General features: G+C 37.2%; 1 protein-coding gene across 2 annotated transcripts in view; it reads left to right on the top strand.

Moving 5' to 3' along the window:
• The first annotated feature begins 2,818 nt into the window (after window positions 1-2,818).
• LOC115253496 (8-oxo-dGDP phosphatase NUDT18) overlaps window positions 2,819-27,100 on the top strand; it is a 39,024-nt gene continuing 14,742 nt past the window's right edge. The window contains exon 1 of one of the 2 annotated variants that reach the window (XM_062855855.1): window positions 2,819-3,146. The gene's annotated coding sequence lies outside the window, so the exon portion shown is untranslated. The other variant, XM_062855856.1, reaches the window with a different exon arrangement.

A 27,100-nucleotide genomic window follows, 5' to 3' on the forward strand; every position in this document is an offset into this window, starting at 1 on the left:
GCTTTTAAATTTCTTACAATTAATAATTCAACGATTTTGAGGTGCATATTGTATGTCACGGTAAAGTGCATGTCCTCTTGCATATCTGCGAATTTGAAGGGTTTTAGCGACACAGTTTACATTTTCAATAATTTTGAAGTAAATTCTTAATTGTTAAGCGTATTTTCAACGTACACTGTGGTGCATAATTGATCGGACAAACGCCGATTTTCATACAAAATGGCCAAGTTTGAGATGCTGTAACTATAGTTTGCTTTGGTGGATTGATTTCAATTTTTGACACGAAACTACTGAATTTTGTGTATACAAAGTATAAAATGTTTCCGTTCACAGGTCTGGGCGTGGCAAGGCGTTGAAAATATTGCAAAAGTGATCGGACAGCGGCACGCGTGTAAATCAAAGGGATAGTTGATTTTCGACGACTACTTTTTACTGTGTACATTCCTAAGACCAGATTATCTGATATATAACAATATTTACATTTTATTAATTATCAATTTTTTTGTTATCGATTTGACTTAGGGTCATGGTGATTATCATGGTGTTAGTGCATTACCCATCGAATCCGTTCATTACGGCAAAATGATATTGCGATCATAGCTAATTGAAAATACTTCATAAAAAAACAAAAAGTGCTCTACAAAAAATGAACTTGTGTTCCATTAACCTTCCTTTTGCATCACGGTGGGAATAGCTCGCTGGCGTAGTGTATACGGTTTGGATCAAAAATGACCCTAATGCCACAGGAGGGTCAAGGTGAAGGTTGCCAGTGTTCACTCTCCAAACAGAACATTTTGCCTTGCATTTCCTCGAGCACAAATCCGAAGACCCAGAACGCACGCACACTGGTCTAAAAATAATACACGGTGTTCAATGCCAGTAAGCTAGCTTCGAGTAGCATTTCCAGATCGTGGGCTATACACAAACTACGTTACGCTTGTAGGGAGCAGAGGGGGGATTTTGCCGCCCCTCAAACAAATTGTAAGCTCCCATACAAAAAGTGTGTCATAGGAGGGAGGAGGGAGGGGTGGTTGTTGAAAAAGGTCAATTTTTGCGATAATTTGTGTATTATCCCTCAGCTTATTTGATGGATCTCCAGTTTTGTGCTCGAGAAAAATCGAATGAAACTTAAGGCGATGTATTCATTCTTTATGTAACGCTTTTAGATTTGCGGTGTAGTATTTATTGTATTATTATTTATTTAGTATTATTTATTATGAGCGTATAAAACAGGGTAGCCTTTACTGTTGAACGTATAGCATATGTATTGCAAACAGCTGTATACGTCTTTTTGTGTACGTAGGAATAAGGCTGTGTCTGCGTATCACTAGGGTGACCCATTAGGGCAGTTCAAACTTTAAACATGTCAAAAATTCAAAGCTCCCATATGTTCATTACAATCCTTGGTGCAAAACTAGAGTCCTGTCAAATTTTCAGCCATTTCGGTGGTGATTTAATGGTGGCCCAAAAGCAAAATAGGTTTATATGGGAATTACTATGGAGAATTTTCGAAAAAGGTTCCCCTCGTTGTAGAGCTTCACCACATGGATAAAGTCATAGGGTCAAAGCCGAATTGAATTCTTCAGACCTCAATGATGAATGTTGCCGAAGACCGCAACTCGTTTCAACTCACGAGACAGAAGTTATCAATCGATATTCATCCATGCATGCATGAACAGAAGACCACAGCTCGATCGACATGCTTGACACGCAATCATAGTATGCGTGTTACCTTCTTGCACACCTTGAAGGGAATCGTGTATGAAGATGCGCATGCGAGTGAGAATTTGTTTAATAACTTTTTATCCGATTGTCGAAATGAGTTCCGGTCTTCGGCAACATTCATTATTGAGGTCTGAAGAATTCAATTCGGCTTTGACCCTATGACTTTATCCATGTGGTAAAGCTCTACAACGAGGAGAACCTTTTTCGAAAATTTTCCATAGTAATTCCCATATACATAAACCTATTTTGCTTTTGGGCCACCATTAAATAACCACCGAAATGGCTGAAAATTTGACAGAACTCTAGTTTTGCACCAAGGATTGTAATGAACATATGGGAGCTTTGAATTTTTGACATGTTTAAAGTCTGAACTGCCCTAGTGACCCATTATTACAGGCAGTACAAGATTCATCCAATTCCTCATGATTAACTCTTTGGGATGATGACAGACTCTCGTTGTTAAATTAGATAAACACATTTTGCATGGTACTGGATTTACCAAAAACGTCTTTCTAGCAACCATGCGCCTCCACAAGTTTGTTCCGGCTTCTAGGGATCGCACGTGAAATAATATAAATGTCGAGCAAACTTAAAATTGAGCTGACAAAATGTAGGAATAATAAATTTAAAAAATAAAATTATTCTATTTGTATTAAGATTTTGAAAAACGAGCCTTCAATAGCCTTATGATTCTGTTTTTTTTTTTCCTAACTATAAACCATGTGGCCACCCCACTGCCAAATCGAAAGCATGCGGCATCTATGCTATATTAAGGACAGACTTGTTAGAATCCCAAAATGGCCGCCACAATGGCCGACTTTGGGACCTACTCACGATTTTGAGGGCAAAAATCTCTTTATAAACAAAACCAGCGCACCTGATCTTTTTATTTCAAGCTTATTACAAGTGAGCAAGAATAGAATAATGAAATTCACTGTTGTTTGAAGCTTGCTTCTTGAGATTTGTGCGTCTGAAGTTCTTATGCACTGTTGAAACGGGATTTCTAGGCGTTTGTCCTTAAGCACCAGTCAGTGGTGTTGGTTGCTTGAATTCGTGATGGTGCAGCATGTTAGCATGAATGAACACAAATATCTTTCATTCATCGCCATCCGCGCACGGCACACTAGTGTTGTTGTTTTCGTCGCAAAGTGTCATACATTCGATCAATCCTGTTGAAATTGCAATTTTATCACGACAAGCGAACATAGCAGCATACTTTCACTGCAGTATCAGAATCAGACCGATCAGCTTCGTGATTCAAATTAAAAGCTTTGGTAAATAGACGTAAATACGCATTAGCGGATATAGCTTAGTTTGGATAGTGAAAAGTGTTTTGAAAATATGTGAAATTCTCGTCGACAGAAGGATAATTGGAACGGTGCAATCATACTCGGCGACTGTAAAGGCCGGATTTGGGTTTGGTGAGTATGATGCAGCGGCTGTTTTGGGAGATGTAATCATGACTTAGCATGCGGGTATAGAAGTGAGTGGCAATGCAGTAGTGCAGTTTTTTGTAGCTGGGCCAACAACGGTGTTTGCGTAGCGATGGTGAATGACGGCATCGACCGTAATTGCACTCCAGAGAAAAGCAATAAATGCATGAGAAGATACACATGCACTGCACATAAATCCCGCAAAAGGCAATATTGATTTTCCCCTTGAACGAATAGTGACTGCGATACACGCTGACAAATGTTTTCATTCGGTAGATAAATATATGCATATGTGGAAGAGGAAAACTCACGTGCAACTGCAGTAGAGATGTTGTAAAATGTGTGGAGGTATGTAGGTAGCTAATTGTAATGCATAAGTTGTTTTTAAATAAAGTCATTTATTTAAATGAACCGTAATTTCGAGTGAAATTGGGAACTTTTCATAATGTTTGGCTCAAAATACATGAACAATTTAATTGTTTTGTGAACATTATGTACTGATGGGAGGATGTTTTGATCATATTTATCCATTTTTAGACATGCAAGTATGCTAAAAAGTTACATTTTACAACAGTTTTTGTTCTATGAAATTCAAACATTCAATTCTTATCAAAAGTTTTAAACCATTATATGATTACCCACAATATTCTGAACAATATTGCCATACATCATTTTCTTACCCGATCTACGGAAAAAATCACAAAAATCGAAAAGTAGAAGTTTTCCTGAGTTTTTTGATATCTGGGGTTTACGCAACTGCTGGCAGGCAGAAAAATCAAACATAGTAGCTTTGCTTTTTCTTGATGATTGCAATGATTGATCATTGATTCAAGTGACAGGTTGGCACAAGCAAACATTGCTTTAACAAAAGTTACGTATAATGTGTCACAGTATAATATGAAGATTGGCTCAGATGGTAAGGCAATGGACTGGCAAACCAAAGGTTCAGAGTTTGAGTATCGTCATTTTTATCGTATTTTTTATCATCATGCTGAAAATATCAACCTGCACTTAAAATGCAAAATAAACGAATCAATTCATTATTTCAATTTACCTGGCCTTGTCATCTTTTTCAATCGATGACTGGTGTAGGGAAAACGCATGCATGCACGCATCACTCCGACAGAACTTTTATGTTTGCGTAGTAGAAAATCGAACACGCTAACTCATTTATTTCTCAATCCGTAATTTGGCCCTTACTGGGTAGCTGAGTAGCGGATCACATCCGCTTATTAGAATCATATAATTTTCCCTCGTTAGGTTAGCGTATTGAATTGTAGGAAAACCGACTCTCACATGTCGAAACAATTGCATTCAAATTTCATAAAAAATACGATAAAAATAACGTTACTCAAACTCTGAACCTTTGGTTTGCCAGTCCATTGCCTTACCATCTGAGCCAATCCTCACATTCTACTGTGAAACATTATACGTCACTTTTGTTAAAGCAATGTTTGCTTGTGCCTGCCTGTCACATGAATCAATGATCAATCATCGCAATCATCAAGAAAAAGCAAAGCTACTATGTTTGATTATTCTGTCTGCCAACAGTTGAGTCAACTACATATATCAAAAAACTCAGGAAAAATTCTACTTTTCGATTTTTGTGATTTTATTCGTAGATCGGATAAGAAAATGATGTATGGCAATATTGTTCAGAAAAATGTGAGTAATTATTTAATGATTTGGTACTTTTTATAAAAGTTGTGTGTTTGAATTTCGTAGAACAAAAACTGTTGAAAAATGTAACTTTTTAGGGTACTTGCATGACTGAAAATCGAAAGAATATGATCAAAACATTCTCCGATCAGCACATAATGTTCACAAAAGTTGTAAGGAATAGAAAAATCTTGCATTTACTGGCGGCCGCGATATTTTATATGGCTTCTAGCCTTCATGGGCATTTTTTAAAGGTGAAAAATGACCAAAAAACACATTTTTGACTTGAGGCACCTCGAAATCTTCACCAATTTAGCTGAAAATTTGACCAGAAGTTTGTTTCAGCATTAGAATTAAGATGTGGGGGTGACTGGCTGAATTCAAGAAATTTCATTTTTTATGAAGAGGTCTATAATGAACAATTACCGAAATTAAGACACTTCAACCCTTTGGGGCTGAAGTACGATGATAAACTTTATCAGTTGAAGCTGTTATTGTAGAATTTTTTAAGAATTCTGAGACAGCTACCAGAGCTAGCGTTCTTAACCGATATGGGCAACTAGATTTTCTGGCAGTTTCCGCAAACAATAATCAAGTAATATCCTAAGTCATGGTTTCCCAAACTGTGGGTCGTGACCCTCCAGGGGGTCGCCAGCCTTCATCCAGGGGGTCGCGAGAGACAGTCGAATATTTTACTGTAACAGACAACAAATGAGGGATTTTTTATGGTTCGTCTGCTGGCGAAAGGGAGTCGCGCACCTGAAAGTTTGGAAACCTATGTTCTAAGTTATTTTACACATTCTGAATATTATTTCAAGCTGATTACCAATAGTGTCAATAACTCTCATATTAGTGTCAGATAACACATTTTAAGTTTCTATTTGATGTTGTAAAGAAATCAGTCAAAACTTTCATGTCAAAATATAGTCTATAATGTGTCAAATTTTGTTCTTAATTACGCTAGTCGTCTTCTGCTTATCTGTGTTTATCTCAGTCCAATGTATTCGAATTACATTGTCAACCGTCCCAAAGTCCCAAAGTAACATGTTCATGTCACTAAATTCCTGCTTTTTCCGGTCAGTGTTATAATACCGTCTAAGTTATAAAAACAAAAAAGTTCAATCAGTTGATTTCTGTGTGAAAATAATACAAATGATAAAGATTATTTGTCAACTATTACATATTCATCTCTACAAAAACTATAATAATAAGAAACACAAATATAAACTCATTCCAGCTAATCAATAGTTTTATCTTTACCTAATCAGTTCATAATTTCCTAATGGTAATTAGTTTGGTTGTTAACCCTCGAGCGATCGCGTTGTTGAATTTTGTACAACACGTTGAAAAACTCTCGCTTATTGTACTCAGCATTAGCGTGGTGCTGACGGTAGTGATCAACCACGCGAGTTATGGAAGGTTAACATAATAACCTAATCTGTAAGGCTGTAAGTCAACTTATCCTAGCGTCCACTGTCCTGTGTACTTTCGAATCCAAATGATGAATGATGATGAATGTAACGCAGAGACCTCCCCCACCAACTCTTGCGTTACATTAAATTAAACAACGGTCCGACAAAAAATCAACTTTAGTTCTGCCCAGCTCTGAATTTCACCTTTTCTGATTGCTCCCGGCTAGAAACTCATAAATCTGAAGTTTTGACCCTCCCCCTCCTGGGAGAGGGGAGGGGCATTGATTAGAAATTTTGAAAAATCGAAAAATTCCGAGGTTTTTCTATCTCTATTTCGTTTAAATGCACGATATCAAAAAAAAACAGAAAAGGTTGACCACGGAGCTTTAGGGGTTGTGCAACTACCAACGAAATTTCACGAAGATTCGTCAAGCCATTCTCGAGAAACGGTGTTTTTACGAAATGATGTTTTAAAGATTTCTTATATTGCACGCAAAGAATCCAACTTCTATATGGTATAATTGCTGATTTAACCATGCCGTTTAGCATCATGGTGTCTTCGAGGAATTTTTCATCACAATAACGTGCTTCTTTTAACCTGTTGGTAAAAATGATCAATCCCCCTAAAAGTGAGATAGAAAATTTACTTTTTGAATTTTTCAAGATACAAGGTTGATGTCTTCACAAGAGTTGTAGAAAATGCTGTTCTGAATAACTTTGTCGAAGACGCCAAATTTGTTTCTCAGTTAGTTTTCAAGATACGTTACGTTTTTATTACCGACGGCCCCTTGAAAGTGTTTTTTTCCTCATCAACTTTTTTCACTTTTGATTCCACAATTCTATTCTCACAGTCTCCAATAGGTCAATCATTTTGACTTTCTAAAAGAGACAATTACTTGTACTTTCGCATTTGTTTGAGGTAATTTGCTTACAATTGCCTATAAAGTAGTGCGGGGCAAAAGTTCGCACCTAACAGTCTCCACAAAATAACTATTAAGCGGAAAGACAATTATTTTGTTTTTTTATTGCTAACGATTCCCTGTCATGTATCCTTCAAAACATAGCACTAGATTTTATCGAGTTCGATTTATGAATTTCTTTTTTTTTCTAATTTTTTTAACATCCCTACACTATTATATTTTTCCTTAAAACCAATTTAAGTTCTCATTGTTTGAGTCAAAAACATTTTGATATTTTGTGATTACTGTTGAAATGTTTTGATTTTTAAATATTCTCTATAAAAAAATCGTTTTTCGTTGTTACTTTTGGAAAAATAATACTAGTGTTCAATTTCGCAAAACTATTTTACGATGATTGAATGATTGGGGAAAATTTTGAAATATGTTAATTGTCGCTATTAAATACAAAAGAAACAATGACATCCAAGAGGTCACCAAAACATAAATTTTTAGATGATAGAAAAAGGAAATATGATACAGAAAACCTTATAAAATATTTTCAGATATGCTAAACAATCCTTGCTATGTGGAGCGGACCTGGTGTGGTGGTTAGAACACTTGACTATCACGCCCGAGGACCTGGGATCGAATCCCACTCCCGACATACTCAAAAAATGTGGGTTCTTCTTTCGTTTTACACGTGGGTCCCGAGATGAACTAGCCTAGGGTTAAAAATCTCGTTAATACAGACAAAAAAATCCTAGCTATCAGATATACAGTGACCGGCACAAAAAAAGATCCACCATATAGTGATTGCTGTTTCCAGTGAAAAATACTTGCAAAAATGATAAAATATATCTTCCAATGAATGCACTTCATCCATTTTACATTGTTTTAGTGATCTGTGTTGAAAAATATTTGGTTCTTGAGGAATAAAATGATTTCTGATAAGATTGGGAAAATTGCTTAAAAATTGGGTATGACAGAAAAAAAGATCCACTTAGCAATTAATTATGAAACTTCAAAATTTCGCCAAATTTTCACAATTTTTGCTTCTTGGTTTATGCTGTTGTGATGTTTTTGACTTGTGAAATTTATTTTGACATGAGTTTTATCAATTTTAGGGTGATATGCGGCGAGTTTACTTTTCATGGTTAATATATTAGGTAAAACTTTCCCTAAACTCCAGAAACTATCTTAAAGTTAACATTAAGCAAAAATGAATGCTATTAATCTACAATACAACAATAATTCAGCTTGCAGACATACAGGAATGTATTGTTTTGAAATTTTTTATGAGGTTTGGTCGACTAATGCAAAGAAATGCACATGTTGTGAAGATTATTACCGTCAAACGGGGTTACTTGCAGAGGGGTGTGACTTGCAACACGATGACGTACATTAAATGTAAACTATTTTCTCATCATAATGAAAGCTAGTATGCTCCACTATTTCGGTTATCGAGATTATGCATACCAAAGATTGATTCAGTGGAAAAATCAGCTTTGTTACTTTGTTTATTGTTTAGCTACACTGTTAAAACAGTTTCCTCATTTTATGCCGTAAAAACAAGTATGGAAATCGTGCTTTACCTCTCTCCTATGGTAAGTGCAATAAGTCTGACGACCTTGCGTGCAGTAAGGGTACCTAATAGAAAGCTTAACTAATCAATAAAAGTTTAATAAACTTTTCGACTAAGTAATGTAAAAAATCTTTATCATACTCGACAACCACTATGGGGTAACTTGCAACACTTAAAATTGATAAAAATGTCTATTATTTATTTTCATTTCACGATATTTAGAATAGAAGTAATCAAAATGAATCATCAACTAACTCCGTAATGCGTTGTTTTCGAATGTCGACTCAATTATTACAGTTTTTGCACGTGACCTTCAAACATTGTTAAGGATTGCTATATTTTGAAATTTTATTCTTGTTTCATCTTGTTGAAAGCTGAATTTAGTTTATGGGCGTTTCAAAACAATCACCAACATTAATTTTGAGTCTATATTGAGCAAAGTATTTCTGTGGAATGCCCAAATGAACGGCTTTGATAGTTATTTACAAAGTTAAATGGGTGTTTAAATGATGTTATTTTAGCTGAAGTAGCCAAACACCACTGCAAACTGAAAATTATCTATACATGACTTACTCTACTGTTCATGAAATGACATTTAGCCTTGTTGTCATTTTGTAAGTAGTACTAAGTCACGAGATCCATATTTATTTTATATTTGAGGGACGTGGGATCTGTTGTGAAACGATATAGTCTTGTTCGTAAGACATATCAATTTGTTCGTTAAAACTGATATTTCAGTGGGTAAGTGTACATCTTTTCAATGCATTTTTCATGCATTACATCAAAACTTATGATACGACCAAGTACTAGAATGTTAGTGCAGTTTAATGATAGCTAACTTAGCTTTACGTCATATGTTGCAAGTTACCCCACAGATAGGGTAACTTGCAACAAGCATGTATTTCGCACCTCCTGATTGGGTGGTAACGTATTTTGGTAAATCAAGTGCTGCATAATATTCCACTCGTAGTAATTAGTGTACACGATACTTTACAATATATTTTAAAAGTTTATATTTTCAATGATATTGCGTCAAAGTCAAAAAGTGTTGCAAGTTACCCCATTTGACGGTAAGGATTATTTTATATTATTCGATATTATTTGATAACTCAAAACACTCTCATGTTTGTGTATCGCAATGATCACCTCCATCTGCTTGTAGCTTGCTGGAGGTATATTCTGTAATATACACTTTGATAATTACAAAATTTCAATGTATTGTAAGTGGTACACACGGGGGTTCAATCATAATGTTATCTTTTAACATCAAATTCCACTGTCGCTTCCGTACACCCATTCTCAGAATCAAAAGTTTACAAAAAATAAAACATCCGATCATCTAGCTGTCTTCTGCAATATTTTTCGTTAGAATGCAATATATGGGCTGAAGACACCAACACGATTTGACGTTAGTCTCTCTTGCAATCACTCATTTCATGTGTGCGCATAATTTAACACCAGTGTGACTTTATTTTGAAAGTTAACATTATAAGTGAGCACCATGTGTACCACTTGTAATACATTGAAAATTTGTAATGGAGAATATACCTCCAGCAAGCTTTAGTACAAGCAGATGGAGGTGATCATTGCGATACACAAACATGAGTGTTTTGAGTTATCAAATAATATCGAATAATATAAAATAACCCTTAATAACCTTCACAACATGTACATTTCTTTGCATTAGTCGATCAAACTTCATAAAAATTGTTCAAAACAATACACTCCTGTATGTTTGCAAGCTGAATTATTGTTGTATTGTAGATTAATAGCATTCATTCTTGCTTAAAGATAGTTTCTGGAGTTTAGGGAAAGTTTTACCTATTATATTAACCATGAAAAATAAACTCGCCGCATATCACCCTAAAATTGATAAAACTCAGGTCAAAATAAATTTCACAAGTCAAAAACATCACAACAGCATAAACCAAGAAGCAAAAATTGTGAAAATTTGGCGAAATTTTGAAGTTTCAGAATTAATTGCTAAGTGGATCTTTTTTTCTGTCATACCCAATTTTTAAGCAATTTTCCCAATCTTATCAGAAATCATTTTATTCCTCAAGAACCAAATAATTTTCAACACAGATCACTAAAACAATGTAAAATGGACGAAGTGCATTCATTGAAAGATATATTTTATCATTTTTGCATGTATTTTTCACTGGAAACAGCAATCACTATATGGTGGATCTTTTTTTGTGCCGGTCACTGTAAAATATAAAAAATGTTCAAATTATATCCCGCCCTAAGTCGGGGTTGGATATTGAAGGGTTTTTTTTTTGTGTCTGTATTTGAGAAGCTTTCAGTCTGGTCGCTGGTTCGCCTCATTTGATTAGAGGGTTAAAATTAATTACTGTAATGTCAACATAAAAATAAAATATGTATGATCTAATATTTTTCAAAGAATGACAAACCCATCAAATATAACTTCCACTATATTGTTTTCCTGTGGAATGGCTGAATTTCAAAAAAATATGATTATTTGCACAAGTTCACTTATTCGGCGTTTGGGCGCTGACATGTTTACACTGAATGAACTTGTTTTTATGGCCACCTAGATAACACGGCTCCGCACAAAAATCAATCGATTGAACACGTGCATTGATCCACATTCCTCTTTTTTTCACCATGGATGCCGTACAATATCTGAACAAATATGTATTTAAAAACACGGATAATTCAGTGTTTTATTTGAAAAAAAAAACAAGTTTTAAACATGTAAACATTTTTAAAACAATAGTGTAAAAAACCAGCTACATTTTAAAATTTATCGTAACATAAAAAACATGACTTCTTTTTAATCAATAAATGATAACTACAACTACCTGCTGACTACAAGCTATCTATACATATTGTTGTTTATTGTTTTGTTGAATTTTCAAAACAAATTTACACCTTACTGTGAATTCAACCAGTTGCAATACTCGAAAATAGAAACAGAGCAAATCTAACCCAATTTAGTCATGATTTTCTAATTCACATCCATAAATCAATATTATCTACAAAAAAAAAAAAATAAAACACCATGCTGGTGCCTGTAGCGTGAAGTGCAACGCTACATATGTGCAACTAAGACCGGTTTTCGTTTGAAACAAACGAGGCGGCTATGAATGGTGGTGACACCAGCCAACTGTGCGGTATAAGCTTTTGCGTGGTAGGGAGTTTCTTTTTACATAATACCAATCTACAAACGTAGAGCTAGGCCATTCAAGCTTACATCATTGTCTCCACCACTGCCACTGACTGAAGCTTTTGATCCAGCATGTGACGCTTAAGAGAGAGTTATACAAAACGAACAGGTTTATCAAAATCGTTGTTCATGTAAAGCTTCGACAAACAAAAATTAGGGGTTCACTAAACAGCGTAAATTGCTATGTAAGTCATGATTATCATCTGCTTATTGAAATGTTTAATGAAATTGGAAACATTACGGATGCATTTCGGTTAAATAGACAAAGACAAAGATTGCCTTACGTGATCGAGATGTTTACACCGGATAATATTTAAACAAATCAACTCCTAATGTGATGTTCACGAATTTATAACAGTTTTCTTCGATCATCCGTAGATGTTAAAACTATAGGGTTAGCAAATACTAGCTATAGTGTTGTGTTTGGTTTCAAACATGTCTAATTGAGCTGTTTATGTCATCAGTTTCCATTATGGAACTACTTGGCTTGTAGTTGCTTTATGGTTGAACTTCAATTTATAGCTATGTATATTGTATAGCCTACCAATAGCTATAAATTGATAACAATTATCGAAATTGATTGATTGGAATCAGCGTTGAGTTGCTGATAGAGCTTTATATGGAACGCAATTGTAACTCATAAATGTGATATACATATCTAGAAAAGACTTATTGTATGTCAAGAAAAAGAAAAACCATTGCAGTGTTCTATTGATGGAGGTGCATGGTTGTTCATATTTGCTCGTAATAAAGCACTTTGAACGACGAAACGGTGCATTATGTTCGTTGTATCCTGATTGAATAAATTATCATGAAACATGTTCGGAAAACTTCAGTCGCAACATTTTATATGAATCACATTTGCCACAAAAAACGCTCTGCTAAACATAAAAGTTAAAGAGTTTATCAAAATGGACTCGCCCATACAGCATTTATGTGTAAGTATTTATATTTTAGGATGCACCCTGGCCAAGTTCGCAGGGGTTGACGGTATTAAAGTGAAGGAGTTTCATTTTGATTATTGTAATGTAGTGTTCTTTAGTGAAACATATCACCTTTTTAACACTTTAATGCACCTCCAACGGTTCATCACGAACCGGCTGCTGCAGATGGAGTATAGCTGATCATATGTATCAGACATGCTCGATAAACACGGAGGAACCGCCGGGGCTCAGTAGAGTCTATTCCCAAACAATAGTTCCAAGTCGGTTGGATTTGAGAAGGTTTTGATGATCGTTACAAATCCTAATAAAACTATTATAGGATTTGTGACAGGTTTTGGAACCTTTTACAGCCAGCTGACTTCAAAATGTTGTTTGGGCTCTATTTCCCACGTTTCTCGGTTGATTTTGATTAGTAATTTATTAATGTAATAGTTGCTTTTTCGAATTTTTGCAATGTAAGTTGGTCATATTTTCTTTAAATAAAGCAATAAAAATCGACCGAAGAATCAATAGTGGGAAGGAGATTTGCAGCACTTAATTGTGCTGATGGATTCGAAGCTAACGTGCGAACACTTAAACGCATTGTTGACGTCAATGCGTTCGACGTGACATTTTGGACAAAAACTGACTGCTTTTATTAACTGAACAACGTTACTTGTGTATGACTAGGTTGACATTTCTAGGCTACGCTTGAGAAAATGACATGGTTTATCTAGGTAGGACCGATAGGACAATTGAACGAATTTGAATATTTTTCATTGTATTTGTAGCGGAATTGAAGTTGACATGAAATCTTTATTATTTTAAAATTTTATTGCAATCAACTGACCAACTTGGCGTATTTTGGTTTATCTCTTAGATGGTATTATGACGACCACAGAAAAATATCAAAAGTTCAGTTACATGTTTCTGTGGGTTTTGGACTGATGACAATTTATGGACGCAAAAGATGAACACAGAGAAGTAGAAAACGATTAGCGAAATCAAGAAAACAATTTGACGCAGGATCGACAATATATTAAAACATACAGGATTCGATTGATTCGATGAAAAAAAAACGAATATACGACAACTGATTTAACGAGAAGTAAAACATATTGAACCATACCACAAAATCAAACAAGAAGACAAACACAAACCGTGTGACCATAACACTTCCATAGGCAAATCCTGACTGACTGACCAATTGAAAACTTTCCAATCTTCTACCGTAACTTTTTGAGTCAGTTGCAACAGTGTCTTAATGGATATCATTTTCCGCGTACGGCTGGCAAACTGCTTCTGAAAGATTACGTACTCTTTTCTATCTTCGGGTCTAGTGTAGAGGTTTCAACTCTATTCAGAGTGCAGCTAGAAACCTAGCAAAAAAAAAAAAAAAAAAAAGTATTTATATTTTAGGATGCAAAGTGAATACACAGCAAAAGCAAAGCTTTTTATATCTGGTTGATTTGCCATTGGCAGACTAAGTAGTCAGCCCATGTATCCAAGATAGTAAACGTATGGGTATTTAGTACGGACATACTGGGGATATCTGGGTTCGATACCCGGCAGATCCGTGATCTATTCGTAATAGAAGTATCCTTAATTTCTCATGGCATGGCGTATCTCCAAGCACGATTGCCGAATGCAAATTTGGTCATTGGTCAATTTGTTTAAAAAGCGCACATTGTGGAAGTATTCATAGAACACAAAGCCGAGAAGCAGGTTTTTCCCTAGTGGGAACGTCATGCCAAGAAAAACAGAATAAACTATCCGGTGGGCTGAACCAAGGCAAGCTATTCAAGAGCTTTTCTCCCTAGTTCTCTCTGTCTCTACGCTAGACGGCCGATTCTCACCCGCGCGGATCGTTTTAATTCGTTTTGGCTGCCTCGAAATTTAACCGAGACAATCCCCGCCCGGCCCGGATGGCCCCGGTGAGTAGCAGTACGTGGCAAAGACGAACGACAACCAGAAGACAAAACCTGTTCCCAAGCTCGCTCATTTCAATTCAAAACAAACACTCTCTAAGTCACCTTGAAATTCCAATCATTCAACGGCGATCTTTGTAGATCCCCTGATGGGCCTTCCTTCGGATTGTGGCGGGGTTCGTTATTCATTCTTGCGCCATGAGATAATAATGTCGTTTTATCTGAAACGTATGGTTATGCTGGAAATGGTCGTTTCTTGAAGCCGCAATGTTTTTTACTTTCTTTTGCAGGAAATGCACTCAACCACCCGTGGCGCTTACATTCATCGCGGAAAGCGATAGTTGAGGTTGTAATAAATATTTATGACATGAACCAAGTCTGGGTTGTATGGCACAATTGCTTTGTGTAGCTGCTTGCAAAAAATGTTTGTTAGTTTCATCTTTGCACTGCATCAGTGCAAAAATTGTATCAATTCAATTCAATCTGTCGTCAAATTAGTGGTCAAATTACGACTTTCACCCAAAGACAATTTCCTATGGGTAGGTAAATGTTAGATCAGTTGGTTAACTTAAAAGGAAAGCTATAATGGCATGTCAAACCAGCTACACAGTGGACACAGTGTTGATCCCAGGAAGATGAAAACTTTTATAAGAGTAATATTAGGGAAAAGGAACTGGGTCTTCAGTTAGCCTAATGGTAAGGCTATGTATCGCCAATCCGGAGACGGCGGGTTCGTTTCCCCTTCCGGTCGGGAAAATTTTCTCGACTCCCTGGGTATAGTGTATTATTGTGCTTGCCTCACAGTGTATAAATTCATGCAATGAGCAATGGCAGGCAAGCCCTTCTATTAATAACTGTAAAAGTGCTTAAAGAACACTAAGCTGAAGAAGAGAGGCAGTCCAAGTTTCAGTGGGACCGTGGAGCTATACAAATGAAGCAGAAGAATTCGAAAAGTGCTATCATTTTCGTCCTGTCGAAAACAAAGCTAAAAGGCACTATTTGTTTTTTTTTTGTATTTAATTGTGGAAGTGAGCATGCATCATAACAAATAAATCGAAAACAATCGGTGCTTATATCAGGGTAACTCTCGCTGAGACCGTCCCACTATTTACACCATGTCTTCAAAAATGTTTAAGGTGGCGATTTTCTGAAAGTCCTCCCCAAAAAAGTAAGGAAAATGCATTTGGTTAATCAAATTGGTGGACCCCCCGTTAGTTAGAGCCACAAGCATTTTGGTGAACCCCTCGATTTTGGTCAATTGTTGGCTCATTTAAACCGTTATAAATCGAAAGTTTCGCCAGAAACCACTTAAAAACTATAGGTTGTTGGAAAGAGAAAAGATAGAGGTACTCTTTGCAGTTACAAAAAGTTTGGTCGGCCATATTGATTTCGGCCGCCATCTTGAATTTATCTACCAAAACACTTTTTTCACCATGTTGGCAACCACCGATTTTCAAATTTCTTGCGTCAATCGAAAGCTGGGACTTTTTTACACAACATATCGTAAATTTAGAGATGTATCTTTTTCCTATCAAAAGTTATCTGCACTTTTGTAAATCATGACACGTTTTCTCCATACATTTCCATGCGCACCGGCAATGACACGCAACAGCATCAAAGTTGGCGCCTGCTTGTATACACAAACGCACCTGCAGCAAAATTAGGGCAAATCCGAGGTTCGTTCTCATTTTTAACTGTTTCTCAACGATGCGGGCATTGCTTTTTAAACTTTTTTGGTGTTTTGAAAAGCTGAAACTTTCAACCGTTCATTAGTGGATTCAGATTTAGAATAAATGTTCGTAAACAGTGTGAAATAACGCTGCATTTATGTAAACAATCGGCACCTGGCCCAGTGCGCAAAAGTGGCATGATTCACAAAAGTGCAGATAACTTTTGATAGGAAAAAGATACATCTCTAAATTTTTGATATGTTGTGTAAAAATGTCCCCGCTTTCGATTGACGCAAAAATTTTGAAAATCGGTGGTTGCCAACATGGTTAAAAACCAGTTTTGGTATAAAAATCCAAGATGGCGGCCAAAATCAATATGGCCGACCCAACTTTTTATAACTGTAAATAGTAGCCCTATCTTCTCTCTTTTCAACAACCTATAGTTTTTAGGTGGTTTCTGGCGAAACTTTCGAGTTATAACGGTTTAAATGAACCAACAATTGACCAAAATCGAGGGGTCCTCCAAAATGCTTGTGGCTATAACTAACGGGGGGTCCACCAATTTGATTAACCAAATGAATTTTCCTTACTTTTTTGGGGAGGACTTTCAGAAAATCGCCACCTTAAACATTTTTGAAGACATGGTGTAAATAGTGGGACGGTCTCAGCGAGAGTTACCCATCATCTGTTTTGGAATAGAATGAAGAAGGGTTTTCATACCCAATAGGATGCAAAAAGATGATACATTTATCTATGTTTAGTAGATACTGTTACTGCGTCGTTTCTCAGGTTAACATATTAGCTCTTCTGTGCGTAGTTGTTTTTTTTTATCTTTTATTACCTAAAATTACCGAGATTTGGACACCCATAGGCCACAGAGCTATAGGAAAGGAAATTTGTATGGAGAAGTAAGGATTTTTCATTCAGAATGAGAATTTGATTTTTTTCCTCTTCGGAAATAAACTTCATACCATTCCAGAGGTTGTATAGCTGAAGAGAATTAAAGCTTTTTTGTTTTTTACCTAAAAATATTCAGAAAATATCGTGGTTTCTCATAAATATTTGAAGATATCAAATATTCTGTAAGACAGCTGTCTGATAAAACAAAATACATCATGATTTGTTTTCATATATCCACATATTTTGAGTTGATCTTGAATTTGTTATTACAAATTATTAAAAATCTACAAATCAGTTATACAACACTGCAACCTTACGCAAAATCTATCAGCACTTTTATAAAATCCACCATTTAGCTAAATCGGTGATACCCAAAGTGGGCGAAATCGCCCCCTAGGGGGCGAAAATCAGGTCGAAGGGGGCGAAAATTTGAAAAACCAAAATTGGGGGGCGAAAATACTAAAAAGGGGGGCGATTTTTTTTTAAATAATTGCGGAATATCAAAAGTATTGAAATGTGTTGTATTGAATGTCAACTGAATCATTAAAACTCCCTAACATTTCAAGATTTTTTGTTTCTAGGATTTTTGAAAAATGTCTGTTTCGAAATCGATTGCATGATTCAAATTTTCGATGTTTATGTGGACATTTTGGCAAAATTCTAAAAAAAACAGACGACTGCTACATGAATTTCCAAAAGAAATTCTAGTGATTCTGGAGATCTAATCAATGAGTAATTTCTATGGCAAAAATTCCTGATTGATTTCTGTAAAAAAAATATGAAAGGAACAGGGTTTATTTTTACGTGATAAAAAGTTTTTTTATCATGCGGTTTGTTTTTCATGAAAATTTCAACCAAAAACATGAAGTTTAAGATTATGTATTCTTAAAACACTTTTCTGATGAAAGTCGTCACACATTGTTTAGAAATATTTCAGAGAAGCCACCCGAAGGAATTCCTAATGTAACTTATTGCTAGAAGATATTTTGGTTTTTTTTTCTCGAATTTAGTGTTTAATTTCTTTAAAGCCATGTAATGCATGTCTGCTTATTTGACATTAAAAAGTTCTCTAATTTATAGGAAGCTTGTCAATGCAATTCATTTTAAATTACTGAGCAAAGCCGACTATATTCAAAATACACCAATACATTCATGAGTTGCACTTTTTGCATAAATGATAATTTTGTAATTGAGAGGCCCAGAATCAAAGGGGTGTAAATGACCATTTTATCGATTTAGACCTGAGCAAATCAAAAAATTCTTCAGATTTCAAGCTATCAGGAACTTTTTCAAGATTGTTTCTACGATGTTCGGAAAAATTACAATAAAACAGAGAAAAACTTCATTACTCGAAAGTGGGTTTTGTCACTTAACCCCCTCAATTGTTTTCTTCAATTCCCCACCAGTCTTATTTGAGTACTTGTGACCAAACATCTCGGTTGTTGAAGAACCCACCTTTAGAACACTGGTAAAACATCTGGTTGAGGCAAACGAGCGTTCGTTTTTACATGCAACATTAGTTTTTTTTTCTTAATTGCAGACAATCAATGCATTTGTAAAAGAACTCAATGAATATGAGAGCGATACTAATTGAGATACATTAATTACCAGTTTGCCAAAGCAGTGTCAAATAGTGGGCTTTCAAAGGCTTTCGCTTAGCAAATTTTCAGCCTTTTATCATAGAAAAATAAATCTAACTTAGGGGGGCGAAAATGTTTTTCGCAAGCTCCAAGGGGGCGAAACCTCCTAAAAGTTTGGGAAACACTGAGCTAAATGTTTGTTGAAGCAAAATATTTTTTTTAAATACAAAAATGAAACAAAATTGAAAGCAAGCTTAACTGTGGTGATTGCAAAAGCATATAAAATGCTTGTACCGTATAGCTAATGTATTGTGTTTCCAGTTCAAAACCGAATTAGCGACATTTTTTCTTTTACTTCCGCTGCTTTTGCCTTGCGTTGCGCTGTATAGGTAAAGGTAGGTGTACAATACAGCGCCCCACTTCCGACATTGTGTTTAACGCAAGGCAAAAGCAGCGCAAGTAAAAGAAAAAAATGTCGCTAATTCGGTTTTGAACTGAAAACGTAATAATGAAACAGTATAAGGCAATCTAGCGTTCATCACCCTTCTCTCTCAAGCAAACACAGAAGATAGCAATTTTTTGTTTAATATTTTCATACGGAAACGTTTCCGTATGAAAACAAACCTATCCTCTTCGGGACCGAAACAGAGAAAGGTGATCAAACGTCAGATAGCCTTATGGAATGCATACTTAAAGCATTATGTCAACAAAAGAAAAAAGTATTTTGTTTTCATTTTTCTATCTATTTTTATCTTTTCATACCTGTTCCGATACTCTCACTCTGATGTTTTTTATTCTATTTCGGGAATTGAACCTAGACTGCTGAAACAGGACCACGATGAAACTCGGACGCGCTAACGCTGTGTGCTACGATTACCATGTACACTCCCGTTCAAAAGTTTGGGGTCACCCCCTAAAAAACATGTCATTTTTTAGGCCCATATCTCCGCCAATTTGCGTCCGATTTCAAAACCATAGGTTTCATTCAAAAGCAGGGAGTGAAAATATCGATCATGATCGCGATAGTAGAAAACTCTCTCACACGCATTATCGGCGAAAAAAGACGTGCGATAAATTCAGACCCGGGCTTCTCCCGAGAATGTGTTTTCGCTCGTTCCGCAGCGCCGAAAATCGATTGTCATCCGAAATGAAAAGTAGACTGGTTTGCTTTCTGCTCTTTGTTCGCCTGTCCGTAGTGCCGTCGTCAACGACTGTAGCTTTTATGTTTAAAATTTCAGTCCCTTCTCGAGCAGCGTGTGTGGTCGTGTGGTTATGGTGCGCGCTCACACACATTTTTGTGGAGGGTCTAGGTTCGAATCCCGTTAGCGGCAAATTTTTGTTATTTGCCTTCTGATAATTATCGCGATAACTTTGCAGGCGATAAAGTTGGATAGCGAAAATGAAAAGAGCGATTTCCAGTTTTCGGCTATCTTTGATCGGGGACAAACAGCAACGATCGATAAACATTTCTCACAGGAAAAGTAAAAACAGAAAAAATCGGTTGCTCGAAAAACGCCGTTTTTCGTCTCAATTTGCTGATAATTTCATTCCCTGTTCAAAAGATAATAAGTCAAAGAAACTTTGAACATGATTTAAAAGAAACTTTTTCAAAAAATTTTGTATGTAAACTTAACCCAAAGTTGCCAAATTTTCTAAAAACTGAATATAAACTTATGGCAGTGTCGCTGGAAATTGGGTCGACCAAATTTTAAGATGAGAGCGGTAATATGACCCATTTTCTATTAGCTTTCAACTGCTTTTTACAGAACTTAGCTAAAAAATCTAGAAAAAAGTTATTAAGTAAATTAATCCTTGATGTCATCGACCAAAAGTTTGGGGTCACCCCTCAATATGATGTATCGGCCAAAAGTTTGGGGTCACTATCGTAAAACATGGAAGAGTGATTTGTTGATATCTTTGTCATCTTTCATTCAATTTTAATTCTTCTTGGCATATTTGAAACAAAATGAATGATACTTACTGCATAGACATTGAACCACGCATATTTGTTGAAGTTTACATACTAAAACTTAACGTAAAGTTGCCTCATTTTTTGAAGTGTGGTGAAATGTGTCAACTTTACATAACATTTTTATATACAAAAATCGTTAAATACATTAAGTTAAAGACATCAAACGTAAATTTATCTTTGAAATGAGTTAAAAAGAATTAAAATTGAACTATAGATGACGAAGATATCACGAAATCACTTTTCCATGTTTTACGAAAGTGACCTCAAACTTTTGGCTGATACATCATATTGAGGGGTGACCCAATAGAAATACACTAGAACTCCAATGGCGCTGTTGTCACTTTTCCTATTTAATTGAATTGATATCTCTAATTGTAATAAATCATTGTTTTTAAGTGTTCATCTTGTAAAGGATCTTTTGTTTTGGTAAACAAATTTTATTTGACACTTCTAGTACCGCTAATGACGCTGTAAGGGCGTGGCAAACTATTGTCAGATTTCTTGAAACGTAAACACCGCGCGGTCGTTGAAATGTTTCAAAAAGGGACATTGCACCAAAGTTCACGCGGTCTATCGTTTTCGAAAGGAACAGCCGCACCGTAGGAAACGCCGCAATGTTATTTCCCATAAGGATGGAGTAAACAGGGAGTGAAAACCGCGGCCGTACCTTTCGGAAGCGATAGGCCGCGTGCACTTTTGTGCAAATCTCTCAATAGATGTTAGTCACACGAACAGCCGCGACATTGGACTTCTGTGGCTAGTTATTCTAATGGTGACCCCAAACTTTTGGTCGATGACATGAAGAGTTAATTTACTTAATAACTTATTTTCTAGATTTTTTAGCTAAGTTCTGTAAAAATCAGTTGAAAGCTAATAGAAAATGGGTCATATTATCGCTCTCATCTTAAAATTGGTCGACCCAATTTCCAGTGACACTGCTGTAAGTTTATATTCATTTATTAGAAAACTAGCTGTACCGGCAAACTTTGTCTTGCCAAGCTGTGGTGTTTTGACAACTGTTGAGTCATAACGTCACCGCACTCTAGATTGATTTCATTTTGGTCGTGTTGATTTCCTTCCCAGCTCATAGAAAATCAGTTCTTTTTCAATTTTGTTACTTTTCTAGTTGATTTTCGTAACTTTTTGTACATATAAACACAGCCAACACAAATATGAACCGAACCGTGCAAGAGTCATGCTGATCGGTCCACCCGTTCTTGAGTTTTGTTGCCTCAAAGGAACTTCAAACTCATTTTTATATATATAGATAGATTTGGCAACTTTGGGTTAACTTTACATACAAATTTTTTTGAAAAAAATTCTTTTAAATCATGTTCAAAGTTTCTTTGACTTATTATCTTTTGAATGAAACCTAGGGTTTTGAAATCGGACGCAAATTGGCGGAGATATGGGCCTAAAAAAATGACATGTTTTTGAAGGGGTGACCCCAAACTTTTGATCGGGAGTGTATATTGTTTTTAAACAATTTAATTTGAGTTTCTATCACAACTTGTTTGAGAAAGTGTTCAAAAGTAAATGTGTGTGGCGCTTAGTTCTAGGGAAACATAGCCCATCTGCAGCATAATGCTTCCATTTTCATAGTATCGAATACAAAGCTAATAAGCGCTATTTGTTTTGTTTTTTTTTTACTTTGTATTTTTGTTAGAAGTGTGCATGCATAAAAACAATTTGTGCTTAAATCATCTGTTTTTGGAATAGGATGAACTAGAAATCCTCCATATAGAGATGAGCGGGCGAAAGTTACATACATATGTCGATTCGGCAACGCTGTTTGTTTTGTTTACAGCAGCTGCCAACACTTGCAGCAAAGCTAGATGATCAAGCTTTTGCGTGACTTTGTAGTGTTTCAGGTTGTTTTGTTTACGTTTGCTAATAGGGTCCTAAAATTAAAGACGAAATCTCGCTTATATTAAATAATACTATCAAGCATGGTTTTCTAATCGGAATTGTACTTTACTCGAACTTGAAAAACAAAAGAATAATGAGAAAATTCAAAATAAGTAAAATGGTAAATAGTTCTACTTTGACATTTGAGGTCAACCTTGTGTGACTGAGCTCGACATTTTTCGCACTAGGATTTCAAAAATGTTCCTATCTGACATACACGGTGAAAAAAAATCACTCAAAGTATGTGTTATAAGCTAGGGACGAGACAAAAGGCTAAAAAATAAAAAATATATATTTTCAACTACGGTTAATAAAAACGTCAAAAAATGAGTTAATATGTACTCTTGAACCATATTTATATTGTGGTTTAAAACAATAATCCCGATAGGACTTTAGGAGCCTATTATGGTCGAATATTTTTCTTTGAAATTTTGAATAAATGGCAACGCAATCGAAGGAATGTAGAATGCAATAAAACGTGTTACGCTAATCAAGGCTGCAGAAGTGAGGCAAGCAGCACCAATGTTAGTATTTTTCGGGTAGAGCAGCGGCTTGTCGTTAGTTTCTTGTTATAAAGTATTAACACTTTATAAGGCCGAGAAAACTAGAAGAATTGTCAACGCATACTATTATGGAAATGATTATATACATGATTACATGTACAAAACAATTTTTGTTTGAAAGAAACTCACAAAAATAAGTGGCAATATAGTTGCCACTGCCCGTTTCACTCAAAAACGCTGGTGACAATATAGTTGTCACTGCCCGTTAAGCCCAAACACGAGCTTTTGAGGTGGCAATATAGTTGCCACTGCCCGTTTAGGCCACCAGCGCTGGTGGCAATATTCTTGCCACTGCCCGTTTAGGGTACTTTTCTTCTTTTGACTTCGACAAAAAGCCGGAAAAGAGATTTTAGAGTGGATTAGGGCTTAACCCATAATATAAACTATGTAGTTCAGCTCATGTGAACCCATAATTTGATTATTTCCTAAAATATTTACCAAATCGACAGTTTTACAATAAGTTTGAGCTAAATTTCTTCACGCGGTCAAATTTAACCATTTTTGAAACTACAAACAGCTCCCAAATTGTTGTTTAAGCTTTGTTTAGTACCAAAAAACACCAGGCGTTGTTAGTAATCCCCATTTTGCGTAAACCAAAAAGAAGTTCGAAATAAATTGTTATAAAACAGAAAAAATACAAACAGTTTTTTTTTCCCCTCCGCTGACCCCCACACCAAAAAGCTCGCGTGGAGCTTCCTGGTTGTGGACACACCTAACAAAGTACAAACAAAAAAAAACGCGGATACTATTGCCCGTTGTGAAGATTTATAGATTCCGACGCAATTAAGTGATTAGGCTCATTTTCAGCGTAGGTGCGTTATAAATGTTTGTTTACAATGCAAAACTATCACCAAATGTGTACCTAACAACACAGCGTAAAATATTTACCAGGACACGGTCTGGTTTAATATCTGTGGGCCCACGCAAGAAAAATCCACGCAACTAATTTTCGCGCAGGAGTCTAAACAGGTGGAATATCCGCAATAAAAAACTAAGAATTAAAAAACTAATGTGAAATCCCAGTGGAGCATTTGCTCCTTTGAAGGGATTCACGAATAAAATCAATAATAATTCTTAAATTAAATTACATTGTGATAACGATTGTGGCTTAAGAATGAACTAAATTTAAAATATACTAAAATGCAGGAGAGCCAGACAAAAACCTACATTCACAAAAAATGTTGACATGCTTAAAGAATAAATTCATTTACATTCCTCCGTATGTGATGCTTCAGCTTGCTTTTGAAAATGATCGAATTTGATATTTCTTTTAATTCATTGGGAAGTGCATTAAACTTTAATGGTCCGTAATTGGTGATACGCGTTAGACCTAAATTTGTACTTGCACTACTCCTCATAAGTTCATTGGCATGCCTAGTGTTATGAAAATTTATTCTAGCAGAATTGAAAGACGAGACTTTTTCTATAGGGGGTGGAAGCTCAGGTAAAATATTATCTCCTGGGCGCCCATTAAAAACACCACCCCCGGCGAAGACTGGCGCTCGAGCCTAGCTATTTAGCACTGTAGTTGGAGGAAATGCCAATGCAGAACCCGTAGCTTCCGGGAAGGTAAGCCCAGCTCCCTGGGTTAGTGGGTTGGTGTCAGGCCCTGCGAGCCAGCCGTAAAAAAGACTAGCACCGGAAAATCAACAAGAGAAGAATGCGAACCGATACCAATGGCGACGACCACAGCGACGAAAAGGGACTTGCGATTGGAAGCTCGGTACGTGGAACTGCAGATCTCTCAACTTCCTCGGGAGCACCCGCATACTCGCCGATATACTGAAGGACCGCGGGTTCGGAATCGTAGCGCTGCAGGAGGTGTGTTGGACAGGATCTATGGTGCGAACGTTTAGAGGTAATCATACCATCTACCAGAGTTGCGGCAACACACGTGAGCTGGGAACAGCTTTTATAGTGATGGACGACATGCAGAGGCGCGTGATCGGTTGGTGGCCGATCGATGAAAGAATGTGCAGGTTGAGGATCAAGGGCCGATTCTTCAACATTAGCATAATAAACGTGCACAGCCCTCACTCCGGAAGCACTGATGATGACAAAGACGCATTTTACGCGCAGCTCGAACGCGAGTACGACCGCTGCCCAAACCACGACGTCAAGATCATCATAGGGGATCTAAACGCTCAGGTAGGCCAGGAGGAGGAATTCAGACCGACGATTGGAAAGTTCAGCGCCCACCAGCTGACGAACGAAAATGGCCTACGCCTCATCGATTTCGCCGCCTCCAAGAACATGGCCATTCGTAGCACCTTCTTCCAGCACAGCCTCCCTTATCGTTACACCTGGAGATCACCACAACAAACGGAATCGCAAATCGACCACGTTCTGATTGATGGACGGCACTTCTCCGACATTATCGACGTCAGGACCTATCGTGGCGCTAATATCGACTCCGATCACTACCTGGTGATGGTTAAACTGCGCCCAAAACTCTCCGTTATTAACAACGTACATTACCGGCGGCCGCCCCGGTACGATCTAGAGCGACTGAAGCAACCGAATGTCGCCACCGCATACGCGCAGAATCTCGAGGCAGCGTTGCCGGACGAGGGTGTGCTCGATGTGGCCCCTCTAGAGGACTGCTGGAGTACAATCAAAGCAGCCATCAACAACGCAACTGAGAGCACTATCGGGTACGTAGAACGGAGTCGACGAAACGATTGGTTCGACGAGGAGTGCAGAGCGGTTCTGGAGGAGAAGGATGCAGCGCGGGCGGTAATGCTGCAGCATGGAACCCGACAGAATGTGGAGCGATACAGACAGAAGCGGAAGCAGCAGACCCGTCTCTTCCGGGAGAAAAAGCGCCGCCTGGAAGAAGCGGAGTGCGAGGAAATGGAACTGCTGTGCCGTTCACAGGAAACACGCAAGTTCTACCAGAAGCTCAACGCATCCCGCAAAGGCTACGTGCCGCAAGCCGAAATCTGCAGGGATAAGGACGGGAGCCTCCTGACGGACAAACGTGAGGTGATCGAAAGGTGGAAGCAGCACTTCGACGAGCACCTGAATGGCGAAGAGAATGTAGGCACGGAGGACCAAGGCAGCGGAGGAAATGACTATGTTGGTGCAGCAGAGGACGGGAACGAACCAACTCCCACGCTGAGGGAAGTTAAGGATGCCATCCACCAGCTCAAAAACAACAAAGCGGCTGGTAAGGACGGTATCGCAGCGGAACTCATCAAGATGGGCCCGGAAAAGTTGGCCACCTGTCTGCACCAGTTAGTTGTCAAGATCTGGGAAACCGAACAGCTACCGGAGGAGTGGAAGGAAGGGATAATCTGTCCCATCCACAAGAAAGGCGACAAGTTAATGTGTGAGAACTTTCGAGCGATCACCATTTTGAATGCCGCCTACAAAGTGTTATCCCAGATCATCTTCCGTCGTCTTTCACCTAAAGTAAATGAGTTCGTGGGAAGTTACCAAGCCGGTTTCATTGACGGCCGGTCGACAACGGACCAGATCTTCACCGTACGGCAAATCCTCCAGAAATGCCGTGAATACCAGGTCCCAACGCATCACCTGTTCATCGACTTCAAAGCGGCATACGACAGTATCGACCGCACAGAGCTATGGAAAATTATGGACGAGAACAGCTTTCCCGGGAAGCTGACTAGACTGATAAGAGCAACGATGGACGGTGTGCAGAACAGCGTAAGGATTTCGGGTGAACTATCCAGTTCATTTGAATCTCGACGGGGACTACGACAAGGTGATGGACTTTCCTGCCTACTATTCAAC

This window comes from Aedes albopictus, chromosome 3, assembly GCF_035046485.1.
Source record: "Aedes albopictus strain Foshan chromosome 3, AalbF5, whole genome shotgun sequence".
In the NCBI taxonomy this organism is placed as follows: Eukaryota; Metazoa; Arthropoda; class Insecta; order Diptera; family Culicidae; genus Aedes; species Aedes albopictus.